This window comes from Humulus lupulus, chromosome 2, assembly GCF_963169125.1.
Source record: "Humulus lupulus chromosome 2, drHumLupu1.1, whole genome shotgun sequence".
NCBI classification, from domain to species: Eukaryota; Viridiplantae; Streptophyta; class Magnoliopsida; order Rosales; family Cannabaceae; genus Humulus; species Humulus lupulus.
Window position 1 is genome coordinate 177,844,899 of NC_084794.1, and position 20,384 is coordinate 177,865,282.

Genomic DNA, 20,384 nt, shown 5'->3' on the forward strand with positions numbered 1-20,384 from the left:
CCCATGGTGAGAAACTGGGTCTAATAAAACCAAGTCTAACAACTCCTGTAACTCTACCTTTAGTTCTTTCAATTCTTCTGAGGCCATTCTGTATGGAGCCCTAGACACTGGCTTTGTCCTTGGTGCCAGTTCAATAACGAACTCTATCTTTCTATGTGGCGGCAACCCTGGTAAATCCTCTGGAAACACTTCCAAAAACTCATAGACTAATCTAGTCTTTTCTGGTCCTACTAGCACGACCTGAGTGGTATTTACCACGCTACCTAAGAGTCCTATGCAACCACCTCGCAATAGGTCTCTAGCCCTCAATAGTGATATCATAGGTACACGGGGTCCATGTACAATGCCAACAAATACAAAGGGATCCTCACCCTTAGGTTCAAAGGTTACCATCTTCTTCTTGCAATCTATGGTTGCCCCATACTTCACTAACTAGTCCATACCCAAAATCATGTCAAAGTCGATTATAAGCAACTCTATCAAGTCAACTGACAACTCTTTGCCATCCACTATCACTGGCAGAGATATGAACCATCTACTAGAAACTACTAACTTCCTATTCGGAAATAAGGTTCCAAAACCCACAAGATAATAATCACATGGCCTACACAGTCTACCAAAAATCCTACTAGAAACAAAAGAGTGTGTAGCACCAGAATCAATCAAAACCGCATAAGAGGTTTCAGCACTAGAAAACTTATTTGTCACTACTGAAGGACTAGCCTCAGCCTCTGTCTGTGTCAATGCGAACACTCGAGCTGGAGTCGAGCTGTCCGCCTTCCTTGGTTCCTCTTTCTTTACTCTCGGACAATCTTTCTTTAAGTGTCCCACTATCCCACATAGAAAGCACAACTTTGCCCGACACTCTCCCACATGATGCCTCCAACATCTAGCGCACTCTGGATAAGTCTTCTAGCCCTCATTGCCGTCCTAGAGGCCTATCTGTATACTATGTGGTCTCATGTCATGGCCTGGAGCTGAAAAGGAATTTAGATCCTTCCTTTTCTTATCACTAGGGCCTTCACCCCTACTTGAACCAATAAATGGAGGCCCCATCCTCCTAGTGTCTCTCTTGGCCGCGTTCTTGCACTCGATTTTGTTCTCTGTGTCCTTTGCAGTAAGGGCTTTCTCTACCACTTGTGCACATGTCGTCACCCTAGGCACAATGGTAATATGAACATCCCGAGCTATCATAGGCAGTAGCCCCTGAAGGAATCTTTCCTTGTCCCATCAGTGGGTACCAAGTCTGCAACAAACTTGGCTAATCTATCGAATCTTAGTGTATACTCTATCTCTGGCATGTTTCCCTAAAGCAACTTACTGAACTCTCCTAGCTTTGTAGATCTAATTGCATCGTTGTAATATTTCTCATTGAACAAAGTTCTAGACTCTTCCCAATCCATGGCATTCGCGTTCTTGGTATGGGATATCACTTCCTACCAAATTCAGGCATCCTCTCGAAACATATGGGTGCACAAGCCACCCTCTCATTACCAACTACCCTTATAAAATCCAGGATAGTGGTAACCATGCTCATCCACTGCTCGACCTTAACCGGATCTGCACTACCCTCAAAGACTAGAGGGTGCTGTTTCCTGAACCTTTCATAGCGAGGTTCCCATCTATTCCCAGCCTTTGCCGGCTATAATACTGTCGGTACTAACACAGGTGGAACCTTTGGCTGAATGTTCCCTGTAGGAACCTGTTGCTGTCTCACAAGGTGGAACTCTTCTTCCTGCCTCTGTAATCTGGCTTGCATATTAGCAAGCACTTGTTGCCAGTTCTTAGGAGCTGGTGGAGGGGTCTGACCCTGATTGTCATTCTAAGCCTATATTCCCTGGACGGCTTGCAGATCTGACTACCCTGGAAGCATACTTCCAAACTTGTACCTTGCTCCAGTAATTAATTCAGCCAGTTATGCAGTAATAATAATTCCTCTTGCCGCCTACGGTCCAAGACCGAGCAAACAAATATTCACACTCAACATTCATGCTAATAAGAATGTCGATTCATATTCATACCCAAACATGGTTCTAATAAACACTTCCCGACATTTATAAGCAAGTAATGATGCTAATAAGCATTTTTTTTGGCACTCATAGGAAAATAGCAATGCTAATAAGCATTTTCTGACATTTATAGACAAATAGAGATGCTAATAAGCATAGCTTTAACATTTAACAGTTCTAATAAGCATTTCCTGGCATACATGTACATATAACAACGTTAATAAGCATTTCTTGACCTACATGTCCATATAACAATGCTAATAAGCGTTTCCTTTCAATTCCAAAGCAATATTAGTTCTAATAAGCATTTCTTTATCAACCATTCAACACTAAAGGGCCAAGCCCTATCAGAATATCTCATGCTCCCTAATGAGGTAGGCAAATAAGGAATTTATATCCTGTTTAAGCAGTTCAACACATAACCACATAAATAGTTACCAAACCCTGAGTCGAGCTTGTCTTTAGTGGTGAGTGTACATGCCCAGTGAGTCTTCAGGAACCCTTAACCTTGGCACACTCTGATACCAAGTTGTAACGCCCTGGATAGCCAAGACCGTTACACTATGTGTTTCAAATAGTGATAGACTCTCTAAACGAGTCTCTTGACCATAAATGTGTAACTAAACATGATTAACGGTATAGGGTTAAATTTTTTGGTCAAAAGGAATAACTATTTCATTAAAATGTTTACGTTCGTACATGGGATCCCAAAATAATGTTTAAAAGGCTAATTACAGTTCATAAGGTACAACTAGCAGACCTAAGTGAAAAAATAGGGTTTGACTCTAGTTCCTCTGAGAAACCCTGACCGTGGTGGTCGAGCAGCCACATATGTACACATCCCTTTTCCCTTACCTGCACCAAGTAAACCCGTGACCAAGGCTCACCAAGAAAACTTAAACATACTCATAAGTAGTTGATAGCATATCACAGAACATAATAAGCATGCCTAGCAATAATAACCATACTCATGCATGCATTCTTTTCAGATAAGTGGTTAATAAGTCATACCAAGCCCGTTACCCTAAATACGTGACCATAGAGTCACCCCGGGGCTGCTACCCTAAATAAATGACTAATAAGTCATATCAATGCCTGTTGCCCTAGGATATGGGACTATAGAGTAACCCTAGGGCCCAGTGCCCTATTCTCTATAGAATCAGCCTTAAAGCTGGCCCAACGTACCTGGTGCTTTAGTTTTCCAACGATCATAGGGTCAATCAAGCGTATAATACGCTCCTGATTAGGCCTAACCATATCGACTAGCACTAAGCATGCTATTTTCTCCCTTGACTTATAAGTCAATGCTTTCGACCAGCGCTCAGCGCGCTACTGCCATCCTTGAGTTATAAGTCAATCCTTTTCAATCAGATAATGCAAACAAGCATACATCATTTAACAATTATCCACATACAAAGTATTCCCACATGCTTAATCAAGAAATCACAGGCATAATCATAAGCATGCTCATTCACAGGGGCCCGAGCCCTAATCACATACATCACGTATTGGGTGCAGTTTTCTTACCTCTGGTCCAAGCACAAATTAGTTAACCATGACCCATGAGCACGATTCTGTTATGAGCCCTAGCGGTACCCCAGTCACAACCATATTAAATGATATCAATCAATATCGAATAAATAAATACTTACGGACAAAGTCTTAGTCTTTGGGACCTCAAATTCTACTAAACCAGATAGTAGAATCCTTCCTGAGCCCTTAGGTTTGAGTTCCCGTTTCCTAAAACATAACTTAGCCAGAATTCCTATTTTGAGTTGCAATGCCCCTCACAGGCACCGCAACTCTCTTCAAGTTAGAGGACCCTCCCTCTCTTTTCTCTGGACATGGGCCGTGGCGCAGGTAACCGCCCAGGCTTTTAAGTTCATGAGGACCACGACACCCCAAGAACATGGCCATGACGCGACCCTGCGAACCCAGTTTTTCAAACGGTTCTTCAAGCTAATTCCCTCAAAATTCACCCTAAAAACAGTACCAAACCCCTAACTGAGTTTCAGAACATCATCAGTATGACACAGACAGCAAAACCCAACTCACAAACGGATCAAAACCTCACCAAAACAATACAACTCAATCAAGCTTAAGAAACTTGAGGAAAAACAATACCCAGAAACTTAAACCTCAAATTACCACTGATACAATCATTTTCCAGCTGAATCCCTAGGTTATCAAGCTTCTAATCTCCCCTAGAATCATTATGACTCTGGCCATGCTTGAATCTGAGCTCTAAAACTCGAGCTTCCTTCGAAAACACTAACATGCATGAAGAGTGAACAAGAGTGAGAGAGAACGAGAGCGAGACTTGTTTTTTTTTTTTTTTCTGAGTTAATAAACTCAGCTGAACCCTTATATACAAACTGTCCCAAATGACGAAAATTCCCCCACTCAACCCACTTCTCTCTCAACACCCCATAAGGGTAAAAAATGTCATTTTCACTCTCTAATCCCGCATTATACCCAAAATTTCCCAAATAATTATGCTAAACCCAGAATATTGCTATTTCTCCCAAAATACGACTCACACTAAAATGATTCCCGGTGACTCTCCAGATCACCCAAAATACCCCTTGGCTCGCCCCGAGCCGAGTATTTCTCCCTGTTGTGACTAAACCACCACTTGCTTCCTAGGATCGTCTCGTGCCGAATAACTCAAACATACGACATAATAATGTGGTCTCAATCAATATGTACAAATATATATACAAATATGCCCTCAACGGGACAAATTACAAAAATGCCCTTCTAGTAAGAAACGGGCCCACATGCATGCTTAATACACCTAAACATGCCAATATATTCATATTATAATATAACTCACATAATTCATATAATCATGCATATCATCTCGTAATAATGCAATTAAATTCATAATTGCCCTCTTGGCCCCCTGATCAAGGGCTAAGCCTTATTAGGGAAATTTGGATGTTGCAACTATCCCCTCCTTACAGGAATTTCTTCATCGAAATTTTATCTGAATAGCTCATGATATTGATCCCCCATGCTGGACTCTAATTCCCAGGTCGTCTCATTGACCTTGTTGTTCCTCCATAATATCTTAACAAAAGGTATGGTTCTGTTCCTCAGGACCTTGTCCATTCTGTCTAGTATCTGGACTAGCTGTTCTTCATAGGAAAGATCTACCTGCAACTCCAATTCTTCTTGGTCTTTGTCACTGGCCTACTCACGACTCCAAAGGGGGAAGATACCATTTGGGTCATTTTTGATAGACTAACCAAGTTAGCATACTTTCGCCAATTACGATTACATACTCTGCGGATAAACTAGCAGATTTGTATATTGTAGAGATCGTTCGATTACTTGGAGTACCCATATCTATTGTATCTGATCGAGACATAAGATTACCTTTGGTATTTTGGAAAAGGATGCAAGAAGGTTTGGGGACCCAACTTAAGTTTAGAACTGCCTTTCATCCCCAAACTGACGGTCAAAGTGAACGAACTATCCAGACATTGGAGGATATGATGAGAGCCTGTGTGCTCGATATTTTAGGATCATGGAATGTAAAGCTACAATTGATGGAGTTTTCTTATAACAACAATTACCATGATTCCATTAAGATGGCGCCATATAAAGCCTTGTATGAGAGAAAGTGTCGATCCCCAATTCATTGGCATGAAGTGGGAGAGAGACGATTCTTGGGACCGGACAAATTCGATTAAGTTACAGAGGACATCAAGAAGATACGAGAAAGATTACAGATCTCATTTGACCGATAGCGCAAATATGAAGATCGATGTCAAAGACCTTTAGTAATTGAGGTCGAATTTAAAGTATTCCTGAAGGTATCCCCTTTAAAGGGAGCCTTGATATTTGGAAAGAAAGGGAAACGAAGTCCAAGTTTCGTTGGACCATTCAAAATACTGGAAAGAATCAAGAAGTAGCTTACCGATTAGCTCTTCCACCCGCTTTAGCTCGGTGCATGACATATTTCACGAATTTATGTTAAGGAAATATGTGGAAGCTCTTACTCATGTACTTAGTTACAAACAATTAGATGTAGATCCAAAGCTATGCTACGAGGAAAAGCTGATTAGGCTTTTGGATCAGAAAGACAAGGTGTTATGCAATAAGACTATTCCCTTGGTTAAGGTATAATTGTGCAACCACAGAGTAAAAGAAGCAACCTGGGAAACCAAGGGGAAGATGAAAGAATTATACCCAGAATTGTTTTAAGTTTCCAGGACGAAACTTGTATAAATTGTAGGTATTGTAATACCCCGCGTTTAGGGCACCAGATAGAATTCGGGTTTACGGGAAATTTATTCTCAGAAATTTTATATTCCAAGTATCTGGATACTTGTAAGAAATATGGCATGTCTTGTATGTAAGTTATGTTTAAATATTAGTTATTATATGTTAAGTTTGGTTATACAATCAAACTAAGACTGCGGTCATAGACCAAGTCAAAATCCCTTATTGGGTAAAAATCTTGGATCTAAAATATTCTCCAATAATTATGGCAAAAAAAAAAAAAATTAAGTTGACCATAAAATAATTATGAATAAGGGAAAACAAATAATTTTAATGAATTTTCCTGCAAAATTCAATATGCCCAAGCTATATGAAAATACATAATGCTACTTAAGGTGGTATTAAGACCAAAGAAAATTACATAAGAAAAATTACGTAATATGTATTTAGCAAAACTAATGTCATCAAATATTTTTAGTATGACATTCAATTAAATTAAAAATCACAAGTTCCTTAATTGAAAACTATAGGAAATTACATTTTTACAAAAGTACCATTCTAGCCTTGGTGAATAAGTAACTTTATTTAAAAGCTTGGCATGGAGAGAAAAACAATGGGATGGCATTTTGGTCTTTCTATAGGGGGCGGCCACAAGGGAATTGAAGAGTTTATTGTATTATTTATTTATTTATTTAATTGTGTAATCATTACACACATTTTCTTATTTCCCAAGTCAAACTTGAGAACTCAAAAGTATCTCTTCTACTTCTCTCTGTCTGTTTGTCTGTCTCTCTCTCTCTTTCATTCCAATTACAAATGTCAGACCATTTTCTCTCCATTTCCTCTCAAAATTCCATGCTCCCTCTCTCTATAAGGAAAGGAAATGCCTCCATTGAAGCTCCTATGCTTATCTTGAAGAAACAAGTCACAAAAGAGGTAAGGCTCATGGAATTTTCTTTTCGTCTCCCTTCTGCCGAACCTAGGGCTCTCTTTTTCCCTATTTGTTTATGAGTTTCCACTCTTAAAAACATTCTATGATCTTTGATATAGAACCTAGGAGTGTTGCATGCAAGATCCGAGAGCTTCAATGACATATTTGTAGCTTTGAACATTAATAAGGTGAGTTTTTGTATGGTTTTGAATTTTTAGTGTTTCTTCTCTTTTCCTCTTTTTATTGAATAAAATATTATCTTGAAGAGGTATTGGGGAGAGGTTAGAAGTTGGAAAGAATTCAGAAAGCTTAGAGCCAAACCTAGAATCCAAACTCAAAGCTTGAATACAAAGGTAAAATCTTGATTATTTACCTTAAATATTTTTGAGTGATCCTACAATCTGAGTTTTTGGGTCATCTTTTATGTTAAAAAAAGCGAGTTAATGTGTATTATTGCTGTTATGGCTATTTGGGTTGCATGCATGTAAGTTGTGGTTGTTTGGTATGGAAATCCAATGTTTCCATAGGCTTTGTTGAAAATAAATTGCTGCCAAAAACGTTACAGTAGCTTCTAATGAGTTTTACAATACCTAAATGACCTATTTTATAAATGGGCTTTTCACTAATGCATTATTTAGGAAGAGTACATGATTTTTAATACTGGGACTTTGAGCAACGATTTCAATAGGGTAAACTAATTATTTATCACTGAAATTTTAACTGGACATTCTTGGAATATTGAATATAAAACATGTGACACTTTTGTTAAAAAATTCACTATAATTTGGGAGTTATGAATTTAACTTAGATTCTAAAAAATGTTTGCTGCCAAGATGGTGTTGTTAGAGTGGCTTCCAACGGGCAAAACACTAGGTTATTTATCAAATTTTCAAATGGGACTTTCAGTATTTCATTATTTAGTAAGAGTACTTGATTTTAGCATTTTGAAATACTAAAGAACGTTATATCCAGGTCAAGTTTTAAGCATAGATGGAGTGAAAAGCTGACAACTTGAATAGTGCATGTTTGAACAACGTTTTGGCAAGTTTAAAGTCAACATTTTTAGCTGGTTTTATTTATTTAGACTCTTTTTATATTAATTAAAAGTCCTGCAAGAGTTGACTAAGAAATACCTCATCGATTGTGATTATTGTTTTTTGTTTTTTCTAAAAAGGTTGTCAAATCAGATTATGTTTTGGATAGATTTGATTTTTAAACTTTAAGTCTTAATTCACTAGTCAAATCATGTTTCTTTTTCTTAAAGTAAATATAAGATAACTTTCTATGGATTATGGGTTAAGATTTAAGTGAGTTAAAATATAATGAGGTTTTATATTTGATTGAAAAATCTTAAGATAATACTCTTGTGTGAGATAGGACTTTATTTTTTTTTTCACAAAAATAATTATCACTTAGGACTAAAATTTGTTTATTTGGTTAATTGAGAAAATAAAATATTTTTGGATAATAAAACTCATGAGTTTCTTAATTTACCGAAAATTGACCCTTTTTTAACAAGATTAATAAAATAAAAATCTATTTTTCAAACTTGGTATTCTAATTTCAGAATGTTTTCTTTTACAATTTTAATAAAGCGGGAGATAGTGTTTAACACTTTTATTTTATAAGGAAAATAAGAAAGCGGTACCGGAAATTTTCTTTAGGCTTAAGAATGTGGTCTCTTTATGCAATTGGGAATATATTTCCAAATTTTTGGCACCATTATTTGTAGGCATGTTTTTATGAATAATGTGATAAGACTATAAATTCAAGGGTTTAGTTTAAGTTTTAAGATTTAAGAACAAATGCTTTTAAAGTATTGAAAATTTGTTAAGTTTATCCCTAATCGCTCAACATAAAGACATACACTTAATTAATCAAATTCCATAATTAATCTGAGTCACTGTATGAATTCCATTATAATGTTATTTGCATGGGAAAACTCATTTCTGGACTCAGGAATCCTGCTTATTCGCTAAGGACAACTGGTAAGACAACTTATGAATATTTGGCTACAACATGGCATTAATATTTTTAATTTAAGACTTAAGTATATAGCTGAAAACTAGTTGTAGAAGGTTACTTAAGACTTTTTTCCTAAGGAGGTTCACATTCTCATAAGTAAGGTAAGAAGTTATGATTATGACATCTGGCTAGCTACCGGTACCAAGTAAGTAAGAGCTGAGTAGCTCTTGATAAGTAAGTAAGAAAGCATCAGATGCCTTCAGTGACTTTGTAAGTAAGCTCGGTTGGCCACGTTATAAGTAAGTTGTCCGGTCTAACACACACGACATAAGAGTTCGGTTAAACTCCCGTGACATGTAAGTAAGACCTCCGATTTAACAACTGTGACATAAGAGCCCGGCTGAACTTCGTGACATTTAAGTAAGACGCCCGGTTTAACACTCGCGACATAAACTCCGTGACACATATGTAAGATGATTATGGAATCAAGCCATTAAGAATATGAGAGTATGTTGAATTCTCCGAGGAGTCTTAGTAATTGGTGTATTTTAAGTATTCACCTGTGTTTGTGCTACATAAGTTAAGTAAGTCAAGTTTGATAAGATGATAAGTAAGATATGTATGGTATGTAAGTTAAGTATGATAAGATGATAAGTACGATATGTATGATATGCATGTTAAGTATGACAAGATGATAAGTACGATACGTATGATATGTAAGTTAAGTATGATAAGATGATAAGTACGATATGTATGATATGCATGTTAAGTATGATAAGATGATAAGTATGATATGTATGATATGCATGTTAAGCATGACAATTAGGTTATGAGTTAAGATCATATGTATATATAAACTTGCTCTGGGATTTTCTGCGTGCATGTTTACTTAGTTACGAAATATGGTTATTGGTCATGATCATAAGTTTTCCAAGACATTCATACGTTCTTGAATTGTATGTTAGAGCTCGGTCTTTCCAAAACCCTATTGATGGTTGAATATCTATATGATCACTATTAGGGCTTCTTGTTTGTCTTCTTTATGCTAGGTATGTTAAGTTGTTCTTACAAAGCGTTTTGCTTACCTAGTTGTTTCATGTTGTAGGTAAACAAAATGGCAAGACGGATCAGTGAGCGGTGGAGTCTGTCATGCATAATGTACATGAGGCTCGACTATGGAGGTCGCTACACTTTTGTCAAGCTTTAAGTTGTGTAAAAAATTTATGTCGTTTATGTTTAAGTTGTTTTAAAGTTTCAAATACTGTAATCTTATTGTAAGCATGTGCATGCTTCTAAACTAAGTAAGTATTTAAAAAGTTTTTATATGAATTTTTGGGTCTTTCAATTAAACAAAAGTAAGATGTTTTCTGCAAATGATGTATGTTTTCCACAATTATGTTGGTTGTTTTTATTGGGTCGTTACATGGGGTCCTAAACATGTTAGGCTACACCGATTCATACTTTCAGACTAATGTCAATGACAAGAAGTCAACTTCTGGAATGGTGTTTACTCTGGGCGGTGGAGCTGTGATATGGAGAAGCATTGAGCAATCTGCGATCTCATATTCTACCATGGAGGCTGAGTACATAGTTGTGTCTGAGGTGGCTAAGGAAATAGTCTGGCTAAAAAATTTCTATTATGATCTTGGCATTATTCCAGAGATGGATAAACAACTCATCTTATTTTGTGACAATACAGAATCAATAGTCAATTCAAAGGAACCTCGAAGCCACAAGAGGAGTAAGAATATATAGAGGAAATACCACATTATCAGGGAATATGTGGCTAGGGAAGATGTGAATGTCATGAAGAGAGCATCTGAAGACAATCTTGCAGATCCTTTTATGAAGTGGGTTTAGTATAAATGTAGCATTTGTTTTAAACAGTGCAAGTGGGAGTTTGTTGGGGTTTTATGCCCGGTGTAAAACCCATTTTCTATGTAACCTTATTTCATTATTTTTAAGGAATAAGAATCAATTTTGACTTGTTAATCAAAATGCTCACTTGTTTATTTGCATGATAATTTATTTAATATAAACATATATTAATTCCTGTACATATGGATAATCACAGTTATAGTGACTTGGTCATAGTGGATTATAATTATGGTTATATCTTCTAAAGAATTAGTCCTAAGATTTGTTGGAAATGTGCCCTGAAAGCATATGTAGTAGACATTGTTTTTATGAAATAAATAAATGAATTGAATTTGTTATGCATATATTTTATGGACTATATTATTCTATGATAATATTATGGAAATATCAGGAAAATTCCTAAGTTCATATATATGATCTCAAACACGTATTAGTACGGGAGGATTGTGTTTGAGATAAATGAACTTGAATAGTTCACAGTAAAATAAAGTTATGGAATCTTTAGATTAATTACTGCAAGTACGGTCCACTAGTATTATGAGTACATGTGATCTAGATCCGGATCACTAGTGTGGTAGGACACTTTAGTGGAGGTGCTTTATATATTAGAGAATATATAGAACTGAACCAGATATGTTTATTAATACTTAGTTAAATACTGTTTCGAAGTATTAATTAAATATATCAACTGTTGATCATATACAAATAGATCTTAATCCTGAAGTTACTATGAACTCCTGCTTATGTTATATGAGTTCTTTGATTCACTTGTTAGGGTCTGTCAGAATGATCAGGCTAGAAACTTTTGTTTTGGGAACTCATTAATATAGATGGCTAGGGACATAGTATACAGATATGGAATCTATACCTTCTCGCAAGAGATTGAATGATGGTTCTCTTAAGGTTTGACTTTTGGGACTGAAAGGTTATTGAGCTCAAATTCATAATTTAGTTATGAATTAACCTTCACTAGTAGAGTCAATGGTACTTAAGGAAACAAGAGATAATTAAAAGGGTAAGACGGTAATTTAATTCCCGATTAATTATGAACCATTATTAAAGGGTCAAGTTGTATGCAATGATTATATCAATGGACGCTTTATGGCTATAAAGTACTCAGTAAATGAAATGTCTATAATTACAAGAGTGCAATCTCATATTTATAGTGGAATAATCATGAGATTAATAAATTAAGATTATTTAATTAAAGAGTTTAATTAATAATCTCAAATTTATTGGAGCTTGGAATTATAGGTCCATAGGTCCCCATAGCGGCTCTATCAACACTGTTCAAGGTAAGAGTTGATATGAAGGGAAAATAGTTTAAAGACATATTTAAGAAGAAATTTGTTCTTCAGGCCAAATATGCAATTATATGATAATAGTGATTAATCAATTAATTACAAATTAGTTGTAGTTAATAAAATTAATTAATATTTAATTATTGTATAATTTTTGAAATTATATTAAATAATTAAATTAATTTCGAAATTTAATTAATTAATTAATTATAATTTTTGAAATTATAATAAATTAAATATTTATTTTCAAAAATTTTGGATTTAATTAATTGGTAGAATTAATTAAATATCTTTATTTGAGTGGGAGAAAATAATCTGATAAGTTCAAATTGGATTTGAATTTAAAAGATTAATATTTATTCAAATAGTTAATTATATTTGATAATTAATTAAAGAGATAATTAATTTGAATTAGTTATCAGGTTGTTAGATCTTATCTGACAAAAACAGTTTGAATAAATAATTAAATAAAAATTGAAAAAAACAACATCCCTAAAAATAGGGAGTCTACATGTGCACACACAGTCCATGGATTGTGTGTGGCGTGTAGGGCATTTTTTTTCTTCAGGAATGGGTTTTTCAATTTTATTTATTTAATTAATGAATTAATGGATAATTCAAAAATTGGGTTTTTGGATTTTTTCATTAATAGAATAGTTAATTAATTAAAAAGTAAATTGTAAAATGGTTACAGATTTATTTTTTAAAATTTGAATATTTTCTTTTAAGTATGACTAATCAGAAAAATATTCAGAGAAGGATGTGAGACAACTCTGTACATTCGCTCTGTGAAAAATAGAACGATAGTTTTCTCTCCCTGAAAATAAAGAACCAATTATCAGGCCTATTCTCTTGATCTCATGTGTTGAGTACATCAAGTAGCATCACAAATAAACTATCCTTCATTCTCTAAGTTCCCACACATTTCTTGAGGTGTAGAGAACGCTTTGGAAGATCTTGGTGTGAGTACGTGGGAGTGGCTTGGATAGGTAGATCGTTCTAAATACGAAAAGATAGCAAGGATACTTGATAGGCTTCAAGAGGTATGAATTCTGTCATTATCTTGTTTATGATTAATGTATGTATATTAATGGATCCGCATATTTAAAGGTAGTTTAAATATGTTACAAAATCTTTGTTGTACACTGGGCCAACCACACCACCATTCCGCTGCGTATTAGGAAACTCGTTCCAAACAAGATTAAGTTAGCGCACATGATTTACTTTGACTCGTTATTCTACGATATGATCTACTAACATAATCTGGTGTGATGTCCTATCCAGGACATTGACCAAGTAGATAAAAACAAATGTATTTTGTCACATCGGACTGGATCGATATTGATTATAGATAGATAAGTAAAGTATCATTAGTGTCTAATATAATCCTATTATAAAGTTGAACATAGGTCAATTCAATCACAATACTAAGTGATTAATATTCCACTAATTGTATAGTTCATGTAGCATCCTGAAAATGCTAATAAGGTTTAGTGCCTTGATTAGCGTGCCGGGAAGGAATAATTGGATATATGTGTGATTAATTGATTTGATGTGTGACTATGTGGAATGCATGGTATGTATGATGATATGAATATATTTAGATGCATGTTTATGAGTATTAAATATGCATGTGGGCCCATTTTTGATAATAAGGGCATACTTGTAATATTGGCCCGATGCATGCATAAATGTGATTATATGTGAGTAAATGATTGAGACAACATTATTATATGGATATATTTGCAGTATATGACTCGAGGCGATCTTAGTGAGCGGATTAGCGGAACAGTCACTGCGGGGTTTAATACCCAGCTCGGGGCGAGCCTAGGGGTATTTTGGGAAGTTTAATGTATATTTGGGGATTGTTGAGTAACGAATAAGTGTTTGGTGATTAGTTGGGGCATGCCGGGATTAATTGGGAATTATTAGGACTGTTTGAGAATTAGTGGAAAATGGGAAACAAAGACTGTTTTGCCCTTGAGGGGCTTTGATGGGAGATTGTTAAGCAGGGGTATAGTGGTCATTTGGTTAGAGGATAGGCTGAATAACTAAGAAACCCTTAGAAACAAGAACACTCTATTTTCGTCACCACTCCCAACCGACCCTCTCTTCTTCTCTCTCAATTTGGTGGAACTTTGAGGAAGCTAAGAGGAATTGGTGGCTGAAAGCTTTGGGAAGTGAAGACTTGAGGCCTAGAAGTTGGTTAGCTGTAACTAAGGGGAGTAGTTCACAGCCAAGGTGAGTTTTGATTGTTGTTTCAATGGTGCTTTGTTTTGGTTTTATAGTTGTTCTTAGTTTTAAGGTTTAAGATTGTGAATTTGAATTTGGATGGAAGTTTGAGTGTGTTGAGCTGGGGTTTTGTTGCTGGAATCATATTGGTGTTATGTTGAGGATTGAATTATAGTTTTAGGATTTAGTTTTGGTGGACTTTTGGCTGGGAAAAAATGCTGGAAAACCCAAGGGATACTGGGTTCACGTGGGCGCACCGGGACCCAGTTCATGGGCGCCGCAACCCGCGTGCCCCAAATGCACTGGGAGGGTTAGCTGATTTATAGGCACGCCTTCACCCTAGGGGCAAGTTGCGACCTGCCTCCCCACAGATGCAGAGGCTACGCCTCTGACTTGAGGTGCGCCACGATCCTCAGGGTTAGGTCGCGCCCTGCCTAGACAGTTTTAGCCTAGGTTTGTCTTTAGGCTCAGGGAGGCTCAGGGATCTAAAATTAAGCGCTCGGGACTATTCCTACTACCTGATTTAGTAGAAATCAAGGTCCTGAAGGCTATTATTTTAATCCAAAGCTTTTAAATGGTTTATAATCTTATGATTATCCATTATCGCATTGTGACTAGGTTATACCGCAAGGGCTCAAGGATTAGGGATCGTGCTCGGAGCTACCATTTGCTAGCTGCTCGGGACCTGAGGTAAGAAAACTGCACCTGAATTGTGAATGGGGCTTGAACCCCTTGAATGAATATATTATGAGCATGAACATATCTGAAGCTGAGAATATCTAGTTGGGCATGCTTGTATACGTTGCCATTAATTACTTGCTATGCATTGTGCATCTGTGATTATATTTGTTTACAAGGTGGCCTAAGGGTGCTGGGAACTGATTGTAAGCGTGATGAACGCAGCCCGGCCTAAGGGTGTCGGGGTCGGCCATAAAGCCAGTGGACTCGGCCTAAGGGCGCCGGACCTGGACATTATACAATAAACAGAAGCGTGGTTCACACATAACTATTTTATTGGTTGATGAGATTGATTTATATGCTTGATTAAGCAGATTAATTTTATTGATATTGTTGGATATATTCTATTGTCAGTTGAATCTGGTGAATTATATTTAGTGCCTTTATACTATTGCCTAGTTGTGCATATTGTTTTAAGTTTTCTTGCTGAGCCTTGGCTCACGGGTACTATGTGGTGTAGGTAAGGGAGTTAACAGCTGGATCAACCATGAGTTGGAGAGATTCAGGGGCGGTGTTTACATAGGCAGGCTACCCGATCGCCACGGTCGGGATAGCTTGGGAGGAACTAGGGTTAGACCCCGTTTTGCCGCTTAGGACGGCTAAGATGTATCTGTTTATCTTTTACAAGTCTGTAAACTGGTTTTTGGGATCCCGTGTATAAAATTAATATTTTAATGAAAAATAACCATTTTTTACCAAATCTTTTATTACTTGACCTTGAATTAGTCTTTAGTTACACATTTAAGTTAAAATGACTTGCTTAGCAGGTTAAGCACTATTTTAAACACATTGTGTAACAGTCTTGGTTATCTAGGGCGTTACAACTTGGTATCCGAGCCGTCTATGTTTAAGGGTTCTTGAAGACTTGCTAGGCGTGTACACTCACCCCTAAAGATAAGCTCGACTCATGGTTAGGTATCTAATGACATGATTATATGGTTAAATGTTTAAATTGAACCTATGTGCCCTATCTGCATGCTAGTATAGAAAGCATGATGTGCATGAGTATATTTGTTAGTAGTGGAATTTGATAATTGTTGTATGAGCAGTGTAAATTTGTGTTTTGATATGTATATTATGTGTGTATATATTGTGATTGTTTGGATTTGCCCGTGGGATGGTTCTAGATATGAACATCAAGGATGAGGGGTTAAGTCGGTGCTTGCGAACTGATTTAGAATGTATGTACTCAAGATAGTTAACCAGACCTGGTATTGTTAGAGTGGGGGCAGTAGATGATAGTAAGGGTCGGGACCCTCCATCTGCCCCTGGAATTCGCAGCGAATGTTTGCTGGTAGGCGAGTAAGGCTGCTAGATCAGGATAAGGAGATTAGATGATTAAGATAGCAGGTTCCGATGGGGAAACACTGCTTAGTAAGTCTTGACAGTAAGGGCACCAGTGTTGGTTCAACCTAAGGATGGAAACAAATAAAATTTATCGTATGAACGACGTTAGAAGCATTATCCCCTAGTTTTTGAGGCATGTTTGGGTTTGCTTAGGAACTGATCAGTGGGTGGGTGTGATTAACTCCCTCCTTGATAATATGAGAATGGTAGGCCATGATAGAGTAGTTTCACCATGCATATGCAGCAGGAGGATGCCCTGATGTGGTGGGAAATAGTACCCCAGACCCGGAATGTCGTCATGATGGGTTGGGAGGAATTTAGACAATGGCTTGACAAAAGAGACTACTGTGAAGCAGTTTGAACTGCGAAGGCTAATGGGTTTATAAACTCGGTTCAGAATGGTAAGACAACGATAGAGTATGTTAATGAATTTGGTGGGTTGGCTAAATGCTCTTTTAGTTGATGAGGACTGAACTCTGGGATAGCCCAGAGAGTTAGGGTCTCTCTAGTGCATGAGACTTCTATCTATGCTTGGACAGTAGGGAGGGCCTTGTTATTAAAGACATAAGAGATGAGATATGGAGTGTGAATGTTGTAGGGAAAGAAGCGCAGGTGATGGTATTCCCATTTGTGGGATTAAGTAAGGGCAGATGCTCAGTAACCAAAAAAGAAGGACCCCTGATAGTTCTACTAATCCTGGTGTTGACAAGAAGGGTTATAATTTACAGGTTAGTCGCCAGGGCGGCGATGAGGCCTTGTAAAGTTATTTAGTATGTGCCAAATGCGGGAGACGTCTTCTCAGAGGTCGCTAAGTGAAGGCATGCTTTCTACATGGAATAGTTAAGCACGTTAGGGCGGATTGCCCGAGATTAGAGAAGGGAGGACTAGTCTGCCTTGTTACAGTTAGAGCTCGAGGATAGTCCCTCGGAGGCAACCGATTAACTAGTTAGTCCTTGTTCTTTGTTATATAATGAGATGGAAGAATTCAGTGTTGCGTATCCCCCAGAAAAGATTCAAATATGAAGTACATGCCTCAAGGTTGTTATACAATGGAGCTTGAGATATTAATGCCTGTTGGGGAAGAGTTGGTGACTTTCAAGAGAAGAATTGGAATACAAGTGGTAAAAGGTTTATGGTAAAAGTGATTGAGCTCGTCATATGAGAGTTATGATATGAGCATGAGTAGGAGATAATAGATTAAATAAGGAACAACCATGGATTGCAGGAGATGGTAATGATGTCTGGATTTGGAAGGGAAGGACCTGGTTGCATCTACGAGATGCCTAGACATTGGGGTCGATATCACCTGGAATATATCAGTTAGACTGAATGGAAACTGGATTAACCAGTAAGGTTTCAAATGGGTGCACAAAGAATTGTTGGGTACGCTACAGGCTTTAGGTATGGATAGACTCGGTATTAGGGACATCATGAAGACTGATATTAGTTTAGTAGAAAGAATTAATGGTTTAGTTGAAGAAGTATTTGATTTGAGGATGGATCAGACGGAGCATCGCATCGTGGAACACGTCGCCATCTCTTGTTAATGATGAAGGGTTTAATTGCCCAGTTGCAAGATAGGACAATGTTCTTCGGAATTGGTCTTCGATCTAGTTATTACCAGTTGAGGATCAAGGAAAGAGACATTCTAGGAATTACTTCTTGCACCATGTAGGATATGATGGATTATCAGTGAAGGTTCTTAACTTACCAATGCTTCAACGACACAGCTAAGTTCGACAAGCAGAGAATACAGAAACGACATGGATGAGCCACATCCAGATTGGTTAGGAATGTGTTGGTCTACTCCCAGTTAGAAGAAAAATGTGAATGACTACTACGTTGATAGTATTAAGACTGATAAAGCTGGGTTTCAGGTAAGGCTCCAGAAAGTGTAAGCTTCGATTTCTCCAAAGGAATTCAAGGTCACATTATGGGAAGTGATGGGATCATGTATGAAGGAATTCAATCAGAAGCCACGAAGAAATTATCGAAGAACGTCTGAGGGGTGAGAAGTACAGTGAGACCGATAAGACATGTCATCTACTACTTGAAGCATCTTCGAAGACAGCCATACCTTAGATCCAGATAACATAAGAACCTAAAGTTTTTCTAAATGGATAATTTCGTACCAGAATATTCAGAAGATTGAGTAAGGATTGGGTAGCACCCTATGGTGTTAAAATCCATAAGCAATGGATGGATATGGAAAGACAACATGAAGGATATTGTCTTCACTTAAGATATGAAACTATAAGGTAGTGCATCAAAGACTAAGAACTGCCCAACTATAGATTGAAAGGATGGTTGTTTGTGCTTCATGATAGATAAAAGAATAAGAACAAGAATGTTATATACAGAACATTAAGTTGACGGTAATGCTAGATAGTCACGGTTAAGATGCAGTGCTGGCACCCACAAAATAGAAGTGAATGTATTGGCGCAAATGATTCGAGCGTTTGGTCATCTATAGAGGAATAACCTTGAGACCAAGACCTAGTGGAAATTAATGGGTGATTCATATTGGAAACCCTTGGTTGTATAAGGGAAAATTAATATGGAAGTTTACCTCCTAAGTTGGAAAGATCTGTGCCAGTTGGATAGGACACCACATATTACAATAAAATCAGACTAGGTGACGATCAAGATTGATATAGTATCTGCAGTTGATATTGGACATATATATCTTTATGGACAATAAAATTCAGAGAGAAGATCTTGTAGGAATGGCTCAGAATCGTACTACTTTAGTATGAATGAATTAAGATATGAAGATCGAATGAGTGATCCGATAGAACCTGGTGTTGAGGTGGAGATTCTAGATGAATATTGTACTACCTCCTTATGAATATTGTAATCAGGAAGTTTAAATGAATGTTAAGATCTAAAATCCGTATATTGAAAAGTAAAAAAGATATAGTAATGAACTGTAAGGGTGGACCACATTAGACTGCAAGTAAGATGGTTGGACATGAAAGGTTGTGACTCAAAAGGTTGAGCTAACACACATTGATTTGTGTGAACGAGTATCATAATAATGGGTATGGGTGAAGGGAGATTGTATGTCTCCGTGGGACACCGAAGTTAATGGTGTCGGTCTGAGACCCTTTATTTTCCAAGTTTTGAAAAGGATGTAAAAGACAGAGTATAAGATTGAGACTCAGAATTATTGGTTACCTTCAGATAGACTGGCAATTTGAAAAGTGACTCAGATTTGGATGAATTATACATTGAATGTGCAAGTGTTTGGGGCATTGGGATAAGTACGGTCCCTTGATTGAATAATCACAGTGGTGAATGCCGGTCAACGACTAGGGTGACTCTGTATAAGATATAGTAAGGTAGAGAGCGAGAAATACTTATTTCAAGAAATGAAATGAAAGACAAGAATATTGTGGTTCAGTATTGGTTTGGAGATACCAATGAAGTTATTAGGATTGTTAGGGCAGAAGTGTCTGCTTATTTGAAAGGACATATGAGTTCGCAAATTTCAAATATGGGAACATGAAGTTCTAAGACGGGAGACTTTGTATTTCTTCGAATATTGTAGACAAGGAAAGAATATGATATTTTGGGAAAGAAAGAGGAGTTTGGACACCCGATTTAATAAGACTTCTAACATCTCACCAAGGACTAGGCCAGGGGCCTACAGATTAGCCTTACCCTAGTATGGGTGGTGGCTTTTGAATGTTGCTGGTGCCAATGTCAAGGAAGGAAGTGTATGATAATCACCGTTGATGAGGTGACGAGACA